The 20,424-nt window shown below is 44.7% G+C and overlaps 1 long non-coding RNA gene across 2 annotated transcripts in view; it reads left to right on the forward strand.

Moving 5' to 3' along the window:
* LOC309534425 overlaps positions 1-20,173 on the forward strand; it is a 104,945-nt gene extending 84,772 nt beyond the window's left edge. The window contains exons 2-3 of one of the 2 annotated variants that reach the window (XR_014220710.1): positions 14,961-15,051; positions 19,817-20,173. This is a non-coding gene — a long non-coding RNA (uncharacterized lncRNA). The remainder of the gene's footprint in view (positions 1-14,960; positions 15,052-19,816) is intronic. The other variant, XR_014220711.1, reaches the window with a different exon arrangement.
* Positions 20,174-20,424: the final 251 nt, after the last annotated feature.

Consider the following 20,424-nt stretch of genomic DNA (forward strand, 5'->3'; position numbering starts at 1 on the left):
AATATGGAATATGTAGCTGTCGAACCTGCAACCTTGGCATCATCAGCACCACACTCTAACCAGCTGAGCTATCGTGCGCAGCTGTCTGTGGACAAACACTTTGGCTACTGCCTGAGTTCGCAGTAGGCTAAATTAAGCTAGCTTAGAGTGAGGGCACAGATCACTGGAGGCAAAATGTAGCTAATTTAGAGTGAGGGCAATATTTCCTAAACAGGTCACACAAGTGATACTAGCCAACCAGGAACATGAGAGGAAGCACAGCTTTGTGAATAGACCACCACTTTAATCCTTTTTGCAGCAAAGCAATTCCAGAAAAATCACTGAAAGTGATGTGCTTTTCAATTCTGAGACCAGTCTTTGTGACAACCCCCTCCCCTTTGATTCAGCCAAAGTTACAATAGTTAAAGTGTTTTTCTGTCATGGTGCCAGGTATGACAGACAAGAGCTACTTCAGTGCTTGCAGAAAAATTGATGACACAGTTGCCGAAAGCTCTCTCAGGTGAGGCCAAATATATTTTAAATGCCAAGTAATGAAATAAAAAAATGTTTTTGTTCTTAAAGGGATGGGGAGAGAGGGAGAAAGCTTTAAATTAAAAATGAGATTTGAGGATAAAGTGAGGGCAAACATCAGCATTTAGTAACTACAAACATTAAGGCCAGCCCAAGATACCAGCCGCCTTATCCAAAGTAAGACCAATGGTTTGGGATGAATGGATTTGTCAATGTTGGTTTCTCCTTTTTCCATCTTAGATTTGTGAACATTTTTGCACGAGTGTTGTTGTTTTTTAATGTCCTCATTAAAATTCACCACCAATTTTCTCCTAATATACACATTTCCACAAGGAGTTTTCCTTAATGTAATGTATTTTATATGTTATGTTCACTAATGTATGGATTTTTATGCAGACTTTCCCCTAATGTACACATTATTTGCTTTGAGAACTGACTGCAAAATTTAGAGAAGTACAGTGGTAACTTGGTTCTTGAACGTAACCTGTTCTGGAAGGCCATTTGACTTCCGAAACATTTGAAAACCAAGGTGTGGCTTCCAATTGGTGCAGACACCCTGGAAACAATAGCTGACAGCTGCATCGGATGTTCAGCTTTCAAAAAATGTTCAAAAACCGGAACACTTACTTCTGGCTTTTCGGTGTTCAGGAGCCAAAATGTTCGAGTACCAAAGTGTGCGAGAACCAAGGTTCCACTGTACAGATTTTAGAAAGATACCTGTGTTTCCATTTGCATATTGCTTCAGAAACTGCAAATTATGTAGTTTCACATTAAAATCCACATTGAAATGAATTTCTCCATTACCAAGGCTCCATACAGCTAGAGTCCCATCCCTAGCCAAAGGCACCAGGAATTGAACCAATGACCTTTTTGCATGCACAATAGATGCTCTACCATTGAGCTATGGCCTTTCCCCTTGATATTTTTCATGTACATGAGGGATAGGGAGTCAAAGAGACAGCACAAAACAAGAGGCGGTCAGTTCTGAGGGATCCAGTGAGGCGGTCAGTTCTGAGGGATCCAGTGAGGGGGTCATCGAAACCGCGTGCCAGGCCTCACAGAAGGCTGGATTCACTAAGGCATGAATCCATTTCATTCAAAAACCAAGCACTCGTTTCTTCTCAAACTCTCCCTCCAAGACTGGTGTGACCAGCAGCAGGTTCTGGATTAAGGTTCTAGACACAGACTTTTTTGTCCCTCTAATCAGGAATGAAGGAGCAAGATGTCCCGAAACAGAATTAAACAACCCCTTTCAGCCCAAGGGTTGCATTCCCTAATATGCAACCTTCTGAGGGTCACAGGACATTGGTGACAGTGCTTGGGAACCAGAGTAGTGGATGCAAATCTGCATACAGTGGCTCACTCCACACATGAACAGCTCTCTTCATCATCCATCCAAGCATTATCATACTTCAATGATACATTCCAGCCAAACCAATACACTCAAGGGAAGCACCAGACCCTCCAAGTGTCCCCATTTTCTAGGGACAGTCCCAGATTTACAGAAGCCATCTTGGTTTCTGATTTGATCCCAGAATGTCCAATTTTTCCTTAGGATATCCCTATTTTGATCAGAGAAATGTTGGAGGGTATGGAGTTATCCAACTCTCAAGCCATTATTTGTAATAAATAATGATGATGATGATGATGATGATGATGATGATGATGATGGAAGCTGTCCAGAGTGGCTGGGACACCACAGTCAGATGGCTGGGGTATAAATAGTAAAAAATATTATTATTATTAATGATGTCCATATTTTCATCAGAGAAATGCTGGAGAGTATGAGACACTGAGCAGGGCAGGAGAGCATTGCTGACTTGGAAGTGGGGACATGTCCTGGAGAGAGTTTCAAGGGCCACATAGGAAGGTCTGGAGGGCCACATTCAGTCCCTGTGCTAGAGGTTCCTTATGCCTCCGTTTCATGCATTGCACAAAAACCATGCCTTTATTAAATCACATCACCTGCAACACATGCAACCAGCTGAAAGCCAGACTCCACCCCCCCCCATCAGAGCTTGTCCTCCTACTGAGGTCATGGAATCCCCCCAAGCCACTGAGCTCCATTCTATGGCTTTTATCTTTCGACCTAACGGCCCCATCTTCCCATGAAGAGTTTTGACTTCACAAGACCTCTTTGCTGGCTGGGCAACAAGATTGGAGAAGGCACAGTTTCTGCGACTTAGAAAGTGAACTGTATTGAGTTGGTGGGGGGGCAGGAAAGAAAGTAAGACATTATCACATGACCAATTCCTTCCAGGCCTTGGCATACGCTCTACAGATCATGGGTAGCCTTAAGGCCCCAGCTGGAGAGCAATCCAGTTTACAAACAAGGAAACTGTACATGCCCCCAAAATCTTTGTGCATTATTGAAAAGGGCATCGGGCACCACACTGTGCCAAAGGTAAGGAGGCGATATGTTTTCAAAGCTCCATACCCCTCAAATGGGTTGCTAATTCATGAAGAAAGCTACCTAATGCTTTGATCTCAGCAGACAGAAACATAACTGACTGAACAGTGCTACGGTATAGCTTCTCTTGTGTGTCAGTCATAGAATTATAGGCCTCTCATAGAGCATCGCTTGCCCTCATTACCTTACAATGGCCCTGCTACTTCAAGAGATATCTCAGGAGGCCTTCTTTCTTAGGTACCCCAACTTTGTGCCCTCCAGATGTTTTGGACCAGAGCTCTCCTCACCCTCAGCCACGGGCAGATGAGGGGAGTTGTAGTCCAAAATATCTGGAAGGCATCAGGTTGGTGGAGGCTGCTACAGGGTTATGTGTGTCAACTGGTTCACTGGTCATCCACAGCCTCAGGCTGCCTTGAAGGTGAATTCTGCCTTGAGTGACACAGCAGTATCAACCAAACAGCAATTTTGTGTGTGTGTGTTCCATCTCTGAGCAGCTCTGCAACACTGTATATAGGGCAAGGTGAGGGGCCACAGCAGACGGTGCCAGGTTTAATATTCCACACCGCCAGTGGAAAGGATTTCAAATAGTAGGGGCCCCAACATGTGCCTTGTATCTGTGCATTAAAAAATAAAAATCAGTCTGTTTTTGTGCTGTTCTTTGCTCATTCTCCCTTCCATTTAATCACTTTCAGGTTCTGAGCTGCTCTATTTAAATGTAGTTCTGTGCTACATATTCACTATACAGTGGTACCTCGGGTTAAGTACTTAATTCGTTCCGGAGGTCCGTACTTAACCTGAAACTGTTCTTAACCTGAAGCACCACTTTAGCTAATGGGGCCTCCTGCTGCTGCCGCGCTGCCGCGCTGCCGGAGCACAATTTCTGTTCTCATCCTGAAGCAAAGTTCTTAACCTGAAGCACTATTTCTGGGTCAGTGGAGTCTGTAACTTGAAGCGTATGTAACCTGAAGCGTATGTAACCCAAGGTACCACTGTAATGGGGAATCAAAAAAATGTTAAAACTTTCTCACCTTTTGGCCAAAGTGGATGAAATTTACAGGCCCGGAGTTCCTCCAGAGTGGATTAAGCCAATCAATACTGGATCTAGTTTCCGTATTGGTTCATATTATTTTAACATTGTTGAAGGAAATGATGGGTTTTTCTCCTACTCCTTTCATTTCTTCCTTCTTAGCCCGTGACTGCCTTTATCCCCTATTATAAACTAACAATAGAGTTTCATTCAACATTAAGAGAGATTCTGGGGGGGGGGGAGTATTAAAGTATTTTGCCTCCCTCTCCCTGGTCAAGAATATTAAGTGAAATGCCGCCACCAATTTCACTACCCAAAATAGCATGGAGAATTTTAGGGGGCTACTTTTGACTGTCTTTCAGGGAAAGTTATCCAGTCTTCTCAGCAAATCCAACACCCAAAAACCCTATCAAAAGGAGAAATCAGGCAATGTTGATGGATGGAGGAGATAAAGGCCAGTTGTCTCCCCCTACCCCAACTGTGCAAGGCCTCCATCCTAAAATCCCACACCAGGCCCCAGATTGAGGAAGCTGTGCTCAGCCCTACAAATTAATATATATGTATCATTCTTATCTTCGATCCACAACTTGTGCATCTCTTGGGGTTACCCAAAGCAAACAAAACAACTGGATCATCGTTCATGTAGTCTGAGTTCCTCTTTGTTCCAACATGATTCATTGAGGCAGGGTTATTACATTAATCCTATCAGCAATCACTGATTCTATAGTGGTAGGTATTTGGAGTAGAGCACCCTAAATAGAATGACCAGGAGGATCCTCAAATGAAGAAAAGACAGCTGCCTTGCCATATTCTGAATATGCATTACCACCAAATAGCTCTCCCTATCTCCACAGTAGGACCATTAAATCCAGAGTCCAGAATTACCTAACTGCACCACGGTCAGCAAGATTGGTTCATGGTTCTTACATCACAGTGAATTCAAAGGGATAAATAAGCATTTACCTAACCCTTTAGTGGCCGGGACACGGGTGACACTGTGGGTTAAACCACAGAGCCTAGGACTTGCCAATCAGAAGGTTGGTGGTTTGAATCACCGCGACGGGGTGAGCTCCCATTGCTCGGTCCCTGCTCCTGCTCCTGCCAACCTAGCAGTTCGAAAGCACATCAAAGTGCAAGTAGATAAATAGGTACCGCTCTGGCGGGAAGGTAAACAGCATTTCCATGCACTGCTCTGGTTCACCAGAAGCAGCTTAGTCATGCTGGCCACATGACCCGGAAGCTGTATGCCGGCTCCCGCAGCCAGTAAAGTGAGATGAGCGGCGCAACCCCAGAGTCGGCCACGACTGGACCTATTAGTCAGGGGTCCCTTTACCTTTACTTTTACCTTTAACTCTTTAGCACTGAAATCAATGAGGTTTAAAAATGTACTTAAACATATGCAGCATCAAGTCTATTTTCATTACAGACCAGTTTCCCCCCAACCTGGGGCTCTTGATTTTTTTTTTTGAACTACAACTCCCATCAGCCCTAGCCAGCACAGCCATGCTACCTGGGGCTGATGGGACTTGTAGTCTAAGGCAGTGTTTCCCAACCGGTGTTCCGCGGCACACTAGTGTGCCGCGAGATGTTGCCTGGTGTGCCGCGAGATGTTGCCTGGAGGGAGGCGGGCGAGTCCAAAAAAGGTTGGGAAACACTGGTCTAAGGCATCTAGAAGACACCAGACTGGGGAAGGCTGATGCAGCTCTTCATAACAACAAACTTTATGGAAACACTTTGCTGTTTAATTAAGGAAGCCTTTTATTTGTTTTGCACATTGCTGTTTTTTAATGGAAAGCTTGCACGCAAACACTCATTCACATCCTGCGTCTCCCAGAGCATTAAATCACTGCCGTGACGGCCAAGTCCATTTATTTAAACAAGAGAGCAGAAGTGGGCTTCAAGGAGTGCACCTTGTTTACGAGATACAAAACCCTATTAATTCCAGGAGAAGGTGCTCTGTGCAGTTAGTGGTTTCAGACTTTCACGGTGTACTCTCATATGGCATAACAATAATTCCAGCGATAATTGCAGGAATGGGGTGAATTGTTCATTTGAGATATCAAGGCCAGGTTCTTCTGTGAAACTATGAAGTCACGCACAACACATCTGTACTTGCAAATCCAGAAGTTATTTTTTATTTATTTTGCTTTTCAAATTTTAAATTCTATTTATAGACTAAAAGATCTTGAAGCGGCTCACATACACAATAAGTACCAAAAAAACAAAAACAAAAGAAACCCCCACATCAAATTATCCACATAACAAAACACATAGCCAATATCCATATCCAAAAATTGATTTATTGGTTGAATTTATATACCGCCCTATTCCTGCAGGTTTCAGGGTGGTTCCCGGGGCAGCTCATACAGATAATATAAAATGAATACAATTAGCGGTGTGATATGGAATTTCAAGCACAACATACGGTCATCCAATCAGTCTCACTCATTTCACACAACCACTACTATAATTCACTACCTCAAACATTACCTCTATCAACCACAGATACCCAACAATACTACAACTCACTTACAAAGTGTCACTGTCAAGCATACACAATAAGATACACTTCTAATATTTGAAGCAGCCATGGTCGCCTGCCAGTGGCGTAGCGTGGGTTGTCAGCACCCGGGGCAAGGCAAGTAATTTGCGCCCCCTAACCCGTGGATTTGCACCCCCTAACCCGTGGATTTGCGCCTCCTAACCCGTGGATTTGCGCCCCCTAACCTGTGGATTTGCGCCCCCTAACCCTAACCCCCAGATGTTGCGCCCGGTGCGGCCGCCCCCCCCCCGCACCCCCACGCTACGCCACTGTCGCCTGCCCCTCTCCTATGTTTTCCAGCTCTTACCTTTTCCATGCAGAAAGATTGTATCACTTGTGTTACTTGGCTTTAGAGTTCAGTTTAGGTTCCACCCATTCTGAGGCATTATCAAATATGATTATCAAATAGACCGGTCTCCTAAGATGCATTATCCCACAGTTTCCAGCTCATTTACCCATCACTTTCCTTCAGGGAAAATAGGTTTGTTATAGAGGACCTCTCAATCAACTAAGATTGTGCAACCATAATTTGCCAGTATGTGACTGACTCCCACCCCAAAATAGCAAGAGTCTGGAATAATAATAATAATAATAATAATAATAATAATAATAATAATAGTTTATTTATATTCCACCCTCCCCAGCTGAAGCCGGGCTCAGAGCACCCTTGATCAGTTCTGTCTGAAGAGCATGAGAAGATTTGACCTTCTTGTATGCTGTCTGTGACCATAGGTCTCTTTGAATGACTCAGAGAGAAGAAAAGTGTTGCACTGTACAAATATTTGTTTTAAAGGCCATCTGGGATCTGGATTTGATGCTTCCATTTGAAGGTGGAGGTGCTGAAAGCAGGACATGAGCAAACCAATACCTGTTCTCAAGAGACTGTGCCAGGCATAGTTAAAAAAACCACATATTAGCATGCTTCGTAGATTTTGGCCAAAGCAAGGAGAGGTGAAAGAGACTGACGTAGCTGGACCAAGAAACAAGAGGGTTGTTTAATGATGTGCTGGACTATGAGGGGAAATATGGAAAAGGAGCAAATCAGTGCCATGGAATGAAACTGTTTTTTGATTGATGCAAATCTTGACTTCCTTTTGAAAAAAATTGCTTTGAATTTCTCCAGCAAACATGACCCCTCCAGAGATACCAACAGTATATAAACAATACTGGTGAACAGTATATTGTAAAAATAGCAGCAATACGAGGAGATGTGAACCCTTGTCTCTCTTATATTAATAAGCATCATTAAGAGAGAGAGAAAACCTTCATATTGAGCTATATAAAGTGCTGGTTTGTAGCTGGATAAGGTTTGTCCGTGGAGATAGCTGGCACCATAAGTCCTCCTTTTGGGAAACTAATATTTAAAGCCAACAGAGGGCAAGGGCTCTATGTGTTGGAACACATTGTTTTGCGTGCAGAAGGTCCCAGATTTAATCCCTGCTGTCTCCATGTGTCTGGGTAGAGCAGGGGAAGACTCCTGTCAGAAACTCTGGAGAGCCGCTGTCTGTCAGTGTTGACATTGCTGGGCAAAATGGACCAGTGATCTGACTAGGTATAAGGCAGCTTCCTAAATTTCCATTTTCTAATCCAAGCTTCATCATTTCAGGACCCAGGACAGGGACCATAATGTGTTGCACCTACTGAGGTCAATCCAGTAATGTCCTATATTCCATCACAGTTAAGTTCTAAATTTTATCACAAGACTATTATCAATTACAGACAGAAACATGTCATGCTTTCTCTCCCCACCCCATTCCAAATTTTGCTTAACATCCAGCTTGATGAGAAGTTCTGGGGAAATTGAAAACTTGTGCATGGCTTTGTGTCTTTTTGAGCCTAATAAAAGTACAGTGGTACCTCGGGTTACATATGCTTAAGGTTACATACGCTTCAGGTTACAGACTCCGCTAACCCAGAAATAGTGCTTCAGGTTAAGAACTTTGCTTCAGGATGAGTACAGAAATCGTGCTCCAGCGGTGCAGCAGCAGCAGGAGGCCCCATTAGCTAAAGTGGTGCTTCAGGTTAAGAACAGTTTCAGGTTAAGTACGGACCTCCAGAACGAATTAAGTACTTAACCCGAAGTACCACTGTATTAACAAAATGTCTTTGGGATTCCCCACCACCCACCCAACAGAACAACATTCAGTGTGTGTGGAACTCCTGGATCCTTTGTGTAACTTATGAATCTATCTAATTTCACCCCCCCTTTTCTTCCCCATCTTTTTCTCCCCCTTTCTCCCATCCACCACTGGGAGCCAGTGTGGTGTTGTGGTTTGAGTGTCAGACTGGGACCTGGGAGACCAGGGTTCAATCCCCACTCAGCCATGGAGCTCACTGGGTGATCTTCGACCAGTCACTACTTTCCAGTCTAACCTACCCTACAGAGCTGTTGTGGGGATTAAATGAGAAGGGGAAGAACCATGTATGCCATCTTGAGCTCCTTGGAGAAAAATGTGGGATATAAATGCAAGAAATAAATCTAGACATGAATTTCAACTTGGACAATGTTCTATGTAATGTCTGAGAATACATCTGTTGGCAGTGCTGCCAGGTCTTCTCAAATACATATGTGGTTCAAAGGTTTATGTCTTGCTTCATTCAGTGCAATGTGAATGGAACATGCTGGTTGCAATGCTTATTTGCATTATAGATTTGCACTTTTCGGCATGAACAACCACTGTTCACATATCATCTGAAACGTCAGAGGCAATTTAAAGATGGAGAATGACCATATTTTCTTCAGACTTGAAGGAATTTGAAAGAAGAATCATTGCTGGTGTTGTATACAGTCCACCAAGTTTTCTCCCTAGAAAACAGGTGTTTCAGGTTTCTATATTGTTTCCAAAGCCTGAAAAACCTGTTTAACTGGAAGCAACATGACAAATAAACAGGTATGTATATTGTATATCGAGGGACACGGGTGGCGCTGTGGGTCAAACCACAGAGCCTAGGACTTGCTGATCAGAGGGTCGTGGTTTAAATCCCAGCGACGGGGTGAGCTCCTGTTGCTCGGTCCCTGCTCCTGCCAACCTAGCAGTTCGAAAGCACGTCACAGTGCAAGTAGATAAATAGGTACCGCTCTGGCAGAAAGGTAAATGGTGTTTCCGTGCGCTGCTCTCGTTCTCCAAAAGTAGCTTAGTTATACCTCTGAGGATGTGGACAGGCTACTTGGACGAGTGAAGCCAACCACCTGTCTCCTTGATCCTTGCCCATCCTGGCTTATAAAAGCTAGCCGGGAAGTACTGGGCGATGGGCTTCGTGGGGTGGTGAATGCTTCCCTCCATGAGGGAGCCTTCCCAGACCCGCTGAAAGAGACGGTTATTAAACCGCTTCTTAAAAAACCATCTTTAGATGCGGCCACGATGGCCAATTATCGCCCAGTCTCAAATCTTCCATTCTTGGGCAAGGTGATTGAGCGAGTGGTTGCTGAACAACTCCAGGCACGCCTGGAAGAAGCGGACCATTTGGATCCCTTCCAGTCGGGATTCAGGCCTCATCATGGGACTGAAACTGCCTTGGTCGCACTGGTTGATGATCACCGGAGGGCTAGGGACAAAGGTGAGAGCTGTTTCCTAGTTCTGCTGGATCTCTCAGCGGCGTTTGATACCATCGACCATAACATCCTTCTGGACCGTCTTGAGGGGCTGGGAGCTGGGGGTACTGTCATACAGTGGTTCCGCTCCTTCCTCCTGGGCCGTGTTCAGAAAGTGGTGGTGGGGGATGAGTGTTCAGACCCCTGGGCTCTCACTTGTGGGGTGCCTCAGGGTTCTGTCCTCTCCCCCATGCTTTTCAACATTTACATGCAGCCACTGGGAGAGATCATCAGGAGGTTTGGGCTGGGTGTTCATCAGTATGCGGATGATACCCAGCTCTACCTCTCTTTTAAATCAGAACCAGTGAAGGCAGTGAAGGTCCTGTGTGAGTGTCTGGAAGAGGTTGGAGGATGGATGGCAGCTAACAGATTGAGGTTGAATCCTGACAAGACAGAAGTGCTGTTTTGGGGGGACAGGAGGAGAGCAGGTGTGGAGGATTCCCTGGTCCTGAATGGGGTAACTGTGCCCCTGAAGGACCAGGTGTGCAACCTGGGAGTCATTTTGGACTCACAGCTGTCCACGGAGGCACAGGTCAAATCTGTATCCAGGGCAGCTGTTTACCAGCTTCGTCTGGTACGTAGGCTGAGACTCTATCTGCCTGCAGACTGTCTCACCAGAGTGGTACATGCTCTGGTTATCTCCCGCTTGGACTACTGCAATGCGCTCTACGTGGGGCTACCTTTGAAGGTGACCCGGAAACTACAACTAATCCAGAATGTGGCAGCTAGACTGGTGACTGGGGGCGGCCGCCGAGACCATATAACACCGGTCTTGAAAGACCTACATTGGCTCCCAGTACGTTTCCAAGCACAATTCAAAGTGTTGGTGCTGACCTTTAAAGCCCTAAACAGCCTCGGTCCAGTATATCTGAAGGAGCGTCTCCTCCCCCATCGTTCTGCCCGGACACTGAGGTCCAGCTCCGAGGGCCTTCTGGCGGTTCCCTCACTGCGAGAAGTCAAGTTACAGGGAACCAGGCAGAGGGCCTTCTCGGTAGTGGCGCCCGCCCTGTGGAACGCCCTCCCATCAGATGTCAAAGCGATAAACATCTACCTGACATTCAGAAGACATCTGAAGGCAGCCCTGTTCAGGGAAGTTTTTAATATGTGACATTTTAGTGTATCTTTCATCTTTGTTGGAAGCCGCCCAGAGTGGCTGGGGAAACCCAGCCAGATGGGCGGGGTACAAATAATAAATAATAATAATAATAATAATAATAATAATAATAATGCTGGCCACATGATCCGAAAGCTGTAAGCCGGCTCCCTCAGCCAATAAAGCGAGATGAGCGCCGCAACCCCAGAGTCGGCCACGACTGGACCTAATGATCAGGGGTCCCTTTACCTTTTATATTGTATATCATAGGAAACAGAGACTCTCCCAAGTCAACCCTTTTCAATTCTACAAGCTGTCTCCAGTCTAAGGATGCAATCCCATGCACTCTTATCAGGAAGTAAGCTCCATTGAACTCAATGATATAGACATGCATATGATTGTTCCATGAATCTCATGTACAAAAATGCTCTTACAGTCTGAAGTGATGCCTGTTTACATAGAAATATGTTCAACTGAGTTTAAATGGAGTACATCCTATTAGATTCAGTTAAATTTCTTTCTATGTTAACATGTATTGATTTAGACTCTCAAGTAAATGTGGGTAGGATTTCAGCTCTTGCCAGTCTCATCCACCCCAACTGAAGGTAAATGTTTGAAAAACACCTGTATCTCTTTCTCCTCAAGCTGTCTGCCTATAAGCTTTAGAAAATGCAAAGTATTGACCAATAGGACTTTGGAGGCAATCTTTAGAGCACTTATTTTAGAACAGCCCCATTGACTGCTCTGAAATAAGTCACCTGAGATCTGCAGTATTTGGCAGAGAATGAAAACAAGACAATCTCTCATTCCTGCAAAGTTTTGACTGGAGTTTGCTGCAGAGCTGCTCCTGCACACTCCCCTGGAATAATAGCATAAGTACTAAAGCAGGTAAAAGAAATCCACACATAAAACTTCTTCCCATGCTAAAGGTAAAGGTAACTGACCCCTGACAGTTAAGTCCAGTCACAAACGACTCTGGGGTTGCAGTGCTCATCTCGCTTTACTGGCCAAGAGAGCCAACATTTGTCCGCAGACAGTTTTTCCGGGTCATGTGGCCAGCATGACTAAGCTGCTTCTGGCGAAACCAGAGATGTGCACGAAAATGCTATTTACCTTCCCGCTGGAGTGGTACCTATTTATCTACTTGCACTTTGACCTGCTTTCGAACTGCTAGGTTGGGAGGAGCTGGAACCAAGCAACAGGAGCTCACCCTGTCACGGGGATTCGAACTGCCCATCTTCCGATCGACAAGCCCTAGGCTCAGTGGTGTAGACCACAGCACTACCTGCAGTGGAGCATTTTGAAAAGTTTGGGAGCCAAGGACTTATCGCCACTAGCCATGTTCCCTAGAGACTGGCTGGCTGGCAACTCACAGATCCCCTGGTTTAAATTAGGGTAGGAAATGTTGCCCTCACTCTCAATTGGCTTCGCGATAAAGCTATAGATGGTGTTGCCACATGATAATGTAGCATCATCACAAAGTCAATCAGAATGAGGGCAATGCCTCCTGCCTTCACTGTAGGGCAGCATTCTCCAACCTTGGATTCCTATAAGCTGTTGGGCCCATGACTGAGTACCAATAATACTGAAATAGGACAACATTAGCTGCTCAGCCCACCCCCTACCCATCATCCTAAGCCAGCAGAACTAATGAGACATATGGTCCAAGAGACCCAAAATTCAGGAAAGCTTCTCTGGAGAGAGCTATTTTCCACTGCCACTGTTGAAGGCAATGCCTCTGAATGCCAGTTGTTGGGAATCTTAAGTTGTGTTCAGGTTCTGCTGTCCGGCTTCCCATAGGCATCAGGTTGACCACAGAGATAACAGAGTGCTGAGCTGCTAGAAGGGCTTTTGGCCTCACCCAGTATAGCCCTTCTAGTGTTCTTAACTGAGGGAACTCTGGAGAAGGAAAGAGTAGTGCCAGAGACCAAGATTCTTGGAAGCACCATAGGTGCCTCTGGTAAGACATTGAAATATGTAGTAGCAGTGAAGACGCTAAGCCAAGAGGTGTTTTAGGAAAACTTCCCATCCCAGTTCTCTGCCACCACCTTCAATTTCCCTCCAAAAGATCCAGCAGAACTTTTTGACCTAGCTTTACCATTGCCCCATTTTCAGGAGGACAGATGTGGACAGGACAATGCTATTGCCCCATCAGCACAGAAGGAATCCAGGCTACAGCAGTTCTAGTAACTAGAAAACTGGTCCTCGGTCATCTACTGTATTTTTTGTGCTAGATAATATTTAAGGTTGAATCTCTGCTATTTTATTAGCAACCTAGCTGTGGTTGGAAACACAGACATTGGCTCAGAGTTCATTCATCCCATTGGTTTTATGAAGAAAATAAGGAGTTAGGATGATAGGAGGTTCACCACTAAAATTTGCCTTCATCTACTTTACCTTCCTTCATCACCAAGAAGAATTTTCCTGGGCAGACCTCAGAGACATTATATATATATATATATATATATATATATATATATATATATATTGCTTGCAAGTTTTTATGCCGGCGCTTAGACGTGCTGAGAATACACTGGCCAACGCTGGATTTATAATAAGGCAAAAGATTACTGGGAAACATTTTTATATAAAAAAACCCAGAAGCTTTTCTTTGGGGAATTGTGGGATCAAAGTTACCTAAACAATATAAAAACTTATTTATGTATGCAACACGACCGCAAAAAATGGTATTTGCCCAAAGATGGAAGGAAGAAGAAGTCCCAGCGAGAGAAGATTGATTACAGAAATTAATGGACTATGCAGAAATGGCGAAACTTACTAGAAGAATAAGAACCTAAGACAACAAAGTCTTTACTAGGGAATGGAAATCGTTTGCTGAATATTTACAAACTTATTGTAAACAAATCAAGAAATTAGCAGGATTAATGTAAAAACGTGCAGTTTTTTAAAAAAACATTTAGGAAACAGATGGGGGAAATATGGAAATGCAGGGGGAAAGAGTAAATATAAGGAACCACAGAAAGAGGGGGAGGGAAGTCGAATTATGATATGTAATGTCCATTTTGTTTTTGTTTGAATTGTTTATTTGTCACAAATGAAAACTATATACAGTGGTACCTCGGGTTAAGTACTTAATTCGTTCTGGAGGTCTGTACTTAACCTGAAACTGTTCTTAAACTGAAGACCACTTTAGCTAATGGGGCCTCCTGCTGCTGCCGCACTGCCGGAGCACAATTTCTGTTCTCATCCTGAAGCAAAGTTCTTAACCCGAGGTACTATTTCTGGGTTAGCGGAGTCTGTAACCTGAAGCATACGTAACCTGAAGTGTATGTAACCCAAGGTACCACTGTATATGTGTATGTATGTATGTATGTATGTATGTATGTTATATATTGCAACCTCAGCTTCCTGTCTGGAGTCAAACATGATCCTTTTCTTTTTTCTTTGGCTAATCTTCATAAAACACTTTGTATGTCAGAAATGCACCTTGTAAATGCTAAGTATTATTCATGCAGGTGACTGAGAGCCAGACTAGATGCTACGCAGGAGGGAGGACACAAAAAGGAAAGGGTCTACCACTCGATGAAGATGATAGCTACCACTGTAGATGGCTTTGAAAGGGGATTAGGCAGCGAGGGAAAGATAGGTTGTAGATACCTGTCGATTGTTTTATCTCAGGTTTTACTGCGACCTTCCTCCTCCAGTTGGTTCGTGTTCGATCTTTCGTTAACCTCCTGACTCCATGATCACCACATATAAGGTAATAATCAGAATGGATTTGTTTCTCAGGAGTAGTAAACTCTAAATTTCTTTGATTTTTTTCAGCCAGCAGTCTTACCAGACTATTTTTCTGCACTCCACTGCAATATATACCAGGTTCCAAGACCAGGAACACAAGAGGATGCCTTATACTGAGGTCAGTATTGTCTGTGGTGACTGGCAGAAGTTCTGCAGGGTTTCAGGGATGAGTTCCTCCCAAACCTACCTGGAGATACCAGGGATTGAACCTGGGACCTTCTGGATTAGCTGTAGTTCCTGAGACGCCTTCAAATGTAGCCCTTATACATAAGGAAGCACCACTTTCCACATTAAGAACATAAGAAGAGCATGATGGATTAGGTCAGTGGTCCACATAGTCCAGCGTCCTGTTCTCTTAGCAACCAATCAGATGTCTGTGGGACCCAAACATGAGAACACTCTGCCCTCCTTTGGCTTCCAGCAACTGGTTTTCAGATGAATGAATGAATGAATGAATGAATGAATGAATGAATGAATGAATCTTTATTTGCATCAGCCATCGGCCATAGCAACAAAACAGCAATGCAGTAAACAAAGAACAGAAATAAAAAGTCGATTATATAAAACACACTTTAGGGTCCTGAATCGGCAGTCAAATAGTGGACCTTATTCTGATTGCCCCAGCTAAAAACCTTGCAACCTTTGCTGTCATCTGCTCCTCTTGATCTGCCAGAAGAAAGGACACTGTGGCGGTGGTTGGGTGACCCAGAATGGACAATAAGAGAAGGGTGATAATCTCATTCCTCAACTCTTTATACAGAGTGCAAGCCAGAAGGGTATGCGCCACTGATTCGGTACTGCTATCTCCACAGGGACATAAGCGTTTTTCATGTGGAATCTGTAGGAATCGTCCCTCAAGTACAGCCGAGGGCAATACATTCAATCTTGTAAGAGGTTTTCAGAAGCTTTGATGCCTCCAACTGCAGAGGCAGAGTATACCTACTGTGGCTAGTAGCCACTGATTGCCTTTCCGTCCATGAATTTGTCCAATTCTCTTTTAAAGTCATCCGTGTTGGTGGCCATTACTGCCTCCTGCAGAAGCCACCGTTTAACGACGCACTGCTTCGTTAGCATTACGCCATTGCTTTCCCCCATTGATGCATGAAGTCCAGGAGGCTGCATTCAAATGCAGCCACTTGTTCCTGCAAGGCAGCTACATAGACCCAAGGGCAAATGTACGTGCATTTCACTCAACATGATGTAATGGCTGGAGAGATGCAGCGCCATATATCAAATCACAGAAAGTGTAATGTCAGCTGAAAATTCTGAAAACATTGTCTTGTTTTAAAAGGACACACTGTCTTTTAAAGAGCTTGCTCCCTCTCCCTCTTGCTTATTCTCTCCCTCCCGCCGGTACTTAGGAGGTGATTCATAGACCACTGATCTTGGCATTGTCTGGAGATGTCACAAAATCATCCTCTCATTTCTGTTAACTGCAAGGCCGCCTTGCTGCCCGGGCTCTAGGGAGTTGCTGGAATGGAGGTTCTTGTGAACTGTTGCTTCAACCTCTGAACTCCTTGCCAGTTTTCTGTTTTGACAGAAACGTTTGCCCTCAGTGAAAGGCAAGTTTGTCCTATTCGCCTTCTGAAACTGAGCCTAGGCCCATTTCCACATATCCTTTATCTCTTCCTCGTGTGTCTGCCTGTCTACTCCTTGAGGTTTCCTTCTAAAATGACATTTACCGTATTTTTCGCCCAATAGGACGCACCGGCCCATAGGACGTACCAAGTTTTTTGGGGGGGATTATTCCCCCCCAGGTGCTTGTGGGGCCGGCAGCGGGGGTAAACGCTCTTCTCCCCGCCGCCCGCCTGCAGACCAGGTCCGGGGACAGCGGGAAGACGCACTGCGCCTCCCAGCTGTCCCCAGAGCTTGCAGGGCTGGCAGCGGGGAGAAGCACGCGTTTCCCCGCCGTCAGCCTCCAAACCACATCGGGAGACAGTGGGATGGCGGCGTTCCGCCTCCCCGCTGTCCCCCGACCTTGTGGGGCTGGCGCTGCGGCTCTCCTGAAGCCTGGAGAGCAAGAGGGGTCAGTGCGCACCTCTCTCTCGCTTTCCAGGCTTCAGCGAAAGCCTGCATTTGCCCCATAGGACGCACACACATTTCCCCTTCATTTTTGGAGGGGAAAAAGTGCGCCCTATAGGGCGAAAAACACGGTAGATTGTAAGCTCCTTGTGGAGAGGAATCTGTGTACATCTCTCAGTGTGTATGTGTGTCTCCTTATTTTATTCTGAAGCAAGAAGTGGGGAACCTCAGGTCCAGGGACAGAATGTTGTTGTTGTTTAGTTGTTTAGTTGTGTCTGACTCTTCGTGACCCTATGGACCAGAGCACGCCAGGCACTCCTGTCTTCCACTGCCTCCTGCAGTTTGGTCAAATTCATGTTAGTAGCTTTGAGAACACTGTCCAACCATCTCGGCCTCTGTCGTCCCCTTCTCCTTGTGCCCTCCATCTTTCCCAACATCAGGATCCTTTCCAGGGAGTCTTCTCATGAGATGGCCAAAGTACTGGAGCCTCAGCTTCAGGATCTGCCCTTCCAGTGAGCACTCAGGGCTGATTTCCTTCAGAATGGAGAGGTTTGATCTTCTTGCAGTCCATGGGACTCTCGAGAGTCTCCTCCAGCACGATAATTCAAAAGCATCAATTCTTCGGCAATCAGCCTTCTTTATGGTCCAGTTCTCAGGGGCAGAATACAGCCCTCCAAACCTCTCTCTCTGGTCCTTGGGACTCTCTCCTAGCTGCACCCTTCTCCAGGACATCTGACCCTCTCTCCACACCACCTCCATCACTGATTCTTCTCAACACGCATCTCAAATGCATTTTCCTGGGTGGAAGGTGTCCTTGAGCTATGGTAATGCTGCTTACTTGGCTGGCTGGAGAAAGTTGGGTGTGTGTGTAGTGAGGCTCTTAGTCACACCTGGCTTTTGCATGGCCGGGACCCCATCTGCACTGTCCCCTGAAGCAGTATCACACCACTTTCAAAAAGCCATGGCTTCTCCCAAGGAGTCCTGGGAACTGAAGTTTCTTAAGGGTGCTGAGAGCTGTTAGACGACCTCCCCCCGTTCCCCTCGCAGAACTACAATTCCCAGAGTTCCCTTGGAAAAGGAATTGATTGCCCTTAAAGCTCCGTAAGTGCAGGAGGATCTCTGAATCGTCCCTTTACTCTTGCAAATAGTTATATCAGGATGAGAAGCTGTTCTTTTTTCAGAGGTACAAGAAATGCGGGGTGGGGGGGAGTGGGAACCAATGACTGCGGCAGGCTGCCAATAAAATGTATGAAGGCAATTTCTGCGTTTAAGGCATTTCCTCGTGGAGGCCACTTCAGTGCATTGGTTTCTTGTCACAGTCCATAGTGAGGATGACAAATCTGACTAATTCATGTTCCCCCAGTCAAACGACTTGTCAGTGTTCTCATAATAATATATAAGCCTCTGAACCAACATCAATCAGCATCTGCAGGCTTCTTTCTCAACCTCTCCACTCGGAAGGGAGGAAATGCAGCAGAAAGCATGGAGCTGGGATCGGAGAGCCATCGAACCAGCTGATGTTACATGCAAGGCTGGGAAAGGAAAATAAATGCATTTGTGAATGTGGAGGAGAAGATGGCATTGCGACGGCAAGGCAGTAGCCTAAGAGGGGTGTATTTTCCACATTTCCAGATTTAATATACTGTGTGTATATATAGGAATAAGTCCCAGCCACTCTCTCCCATGGAATCATTAAATCAGAAGGGTAGATCAGAGACTGGGGGTCCCTTTATTCTCCAGTCCAGTAGGAAGAAGTATGTGTATTTGGCCATAGAACTCAGTTCCTTACAGCTGTGAACTGCTTGGCATTGAGGGACTGATAGTCACAAATCCTGATGGGGGAGGAAAAGCATTTAGTTCACATTTTATTTATATAAAAAATTACATAATAAAGGTAAAGGGACCCCTGACCATTAGGTCCAGTTGTGGCTGACTTTGGGGTTGTGGCGCTCATCTCGCTTTACTGGCCGAGGGAGCAGACGTACAGCTTCCGGGTCACGTGGCCAGCATGACTAAGCCGCTTCTGGCGAACCAGAGCAGCGCACAGAAACGCCGTTTACCTTCCTGCCAGAGCAGTACCTATTTATCTATTTGCACTTTCAAACTGCTAGGTTGGCAGGAGCAGGGACCAAGCAACGGGAGCTCACCCTGTCGCGGGGATTCGAACCACCGACCTTCTGATCAGCAAGTCCTAGGCTCTGTGGTTTAACCCACAGTGCCACCCATGTCCCATATATATATATATATATATATATATATATATATATATATAATTATTTTATATCATAAAAGTATCGGCATGTTTACAACAATTATATGTAAAACCATGCAAGAGAAATCATGTAAGAATGTGAAAATCAACTGGCGATTATGGAAAGGTGCATTCTTAATTGCCTGCAAAAGCCTGAAGGAATAGGAAAGTTTTCAGCAGGAATTAAAAAGTTGAAACAGAAGGCAACCGTTATATTTAAAGGAGAGCCTAGCTAATGCATATTATCTTAAAGACTCCATGAACCAATGCACAGCCATCTCTCAAAATTCACATGTTTTGGAATGTGGCAGTGTGGTCCTCCAGCCAAGTAGTGTTTACAAAACTGCATATATTGGGGCAAAGTGTGCATAAAAATGTATATATTGGTAAAAATAACTACAACAGATGCATTATATTAAGGGAATTTGCTCTGCCAAAAAATATATATATTCGGTAAAATTGCATGCAAAAGTTGTATGTTACAAGGAATTTGTAGTAAACTCTGAATTTTCATGAGGACTTTTTTTATTTTAAAAAATTATAGAAATGGGGAGAATTTAATGAGAAAGTGTAATTGACAGATTCACAGTTACAAATTGTGTTCATCTAGGCTGAGCCAAACCAGCTGATGGTTTTTCGTGAAGATTCTCAGCAGGACAAGAAAACCAAAACCTCCTTTTCTAAATAGTTTTTCAGCATTCCTGAACAAACATTTGTTTCTTCAAATTGCTCTCACTCTCCATCGCCTTGATTCACCCTCACTGAAGTCATTGCACAATCAAATCTGATTGACCATTTAGCACTGTGGTGCTGTCCTGTTCGCTATGTGATTCCTGATGGGGGTGAAATCCCTCGTGCAACTAAACTGGGAAAGAGAAAGAAGAAGATGTCACTGAGGAGAGGAAGTGCCAAATAAGCTTCAGGCAGAGGAAACAATGAACAAGGTCAAAAAAAAAATGTAAATAGATTTGGGCACTGCTGGTCACTACAATTGGCAGATGTTCCAAATGAACTTCTGGAATGACATGTCTGGGAATAAATCTTAAAAAACTTGTGGATTATATTTTGACCTTACCCTACTTAAAAGAACTCCAACTTGCTTAACAACTTCTTACAGAGTTGCTCCACTAGATAATGGACACTCCAGGTCCGATTTTGAATCCCCATAGCATTGTCCTGGTTCTAATAAGAAGGCTGGGTCAAGTCAACCATGTTTTT

Source organism: Podarcis vaucheri (genome assembly GCF_965113315.1).
Source record: "Podarcis vaucheri genome assembly, chromosome: 6".
Taxonomy (NCBI): Eukaryota; Metazoa; Chordata; class Lepidosauria; order Squamata; family Lacertidae; genus Podarcis; species Podarcis vaucheri.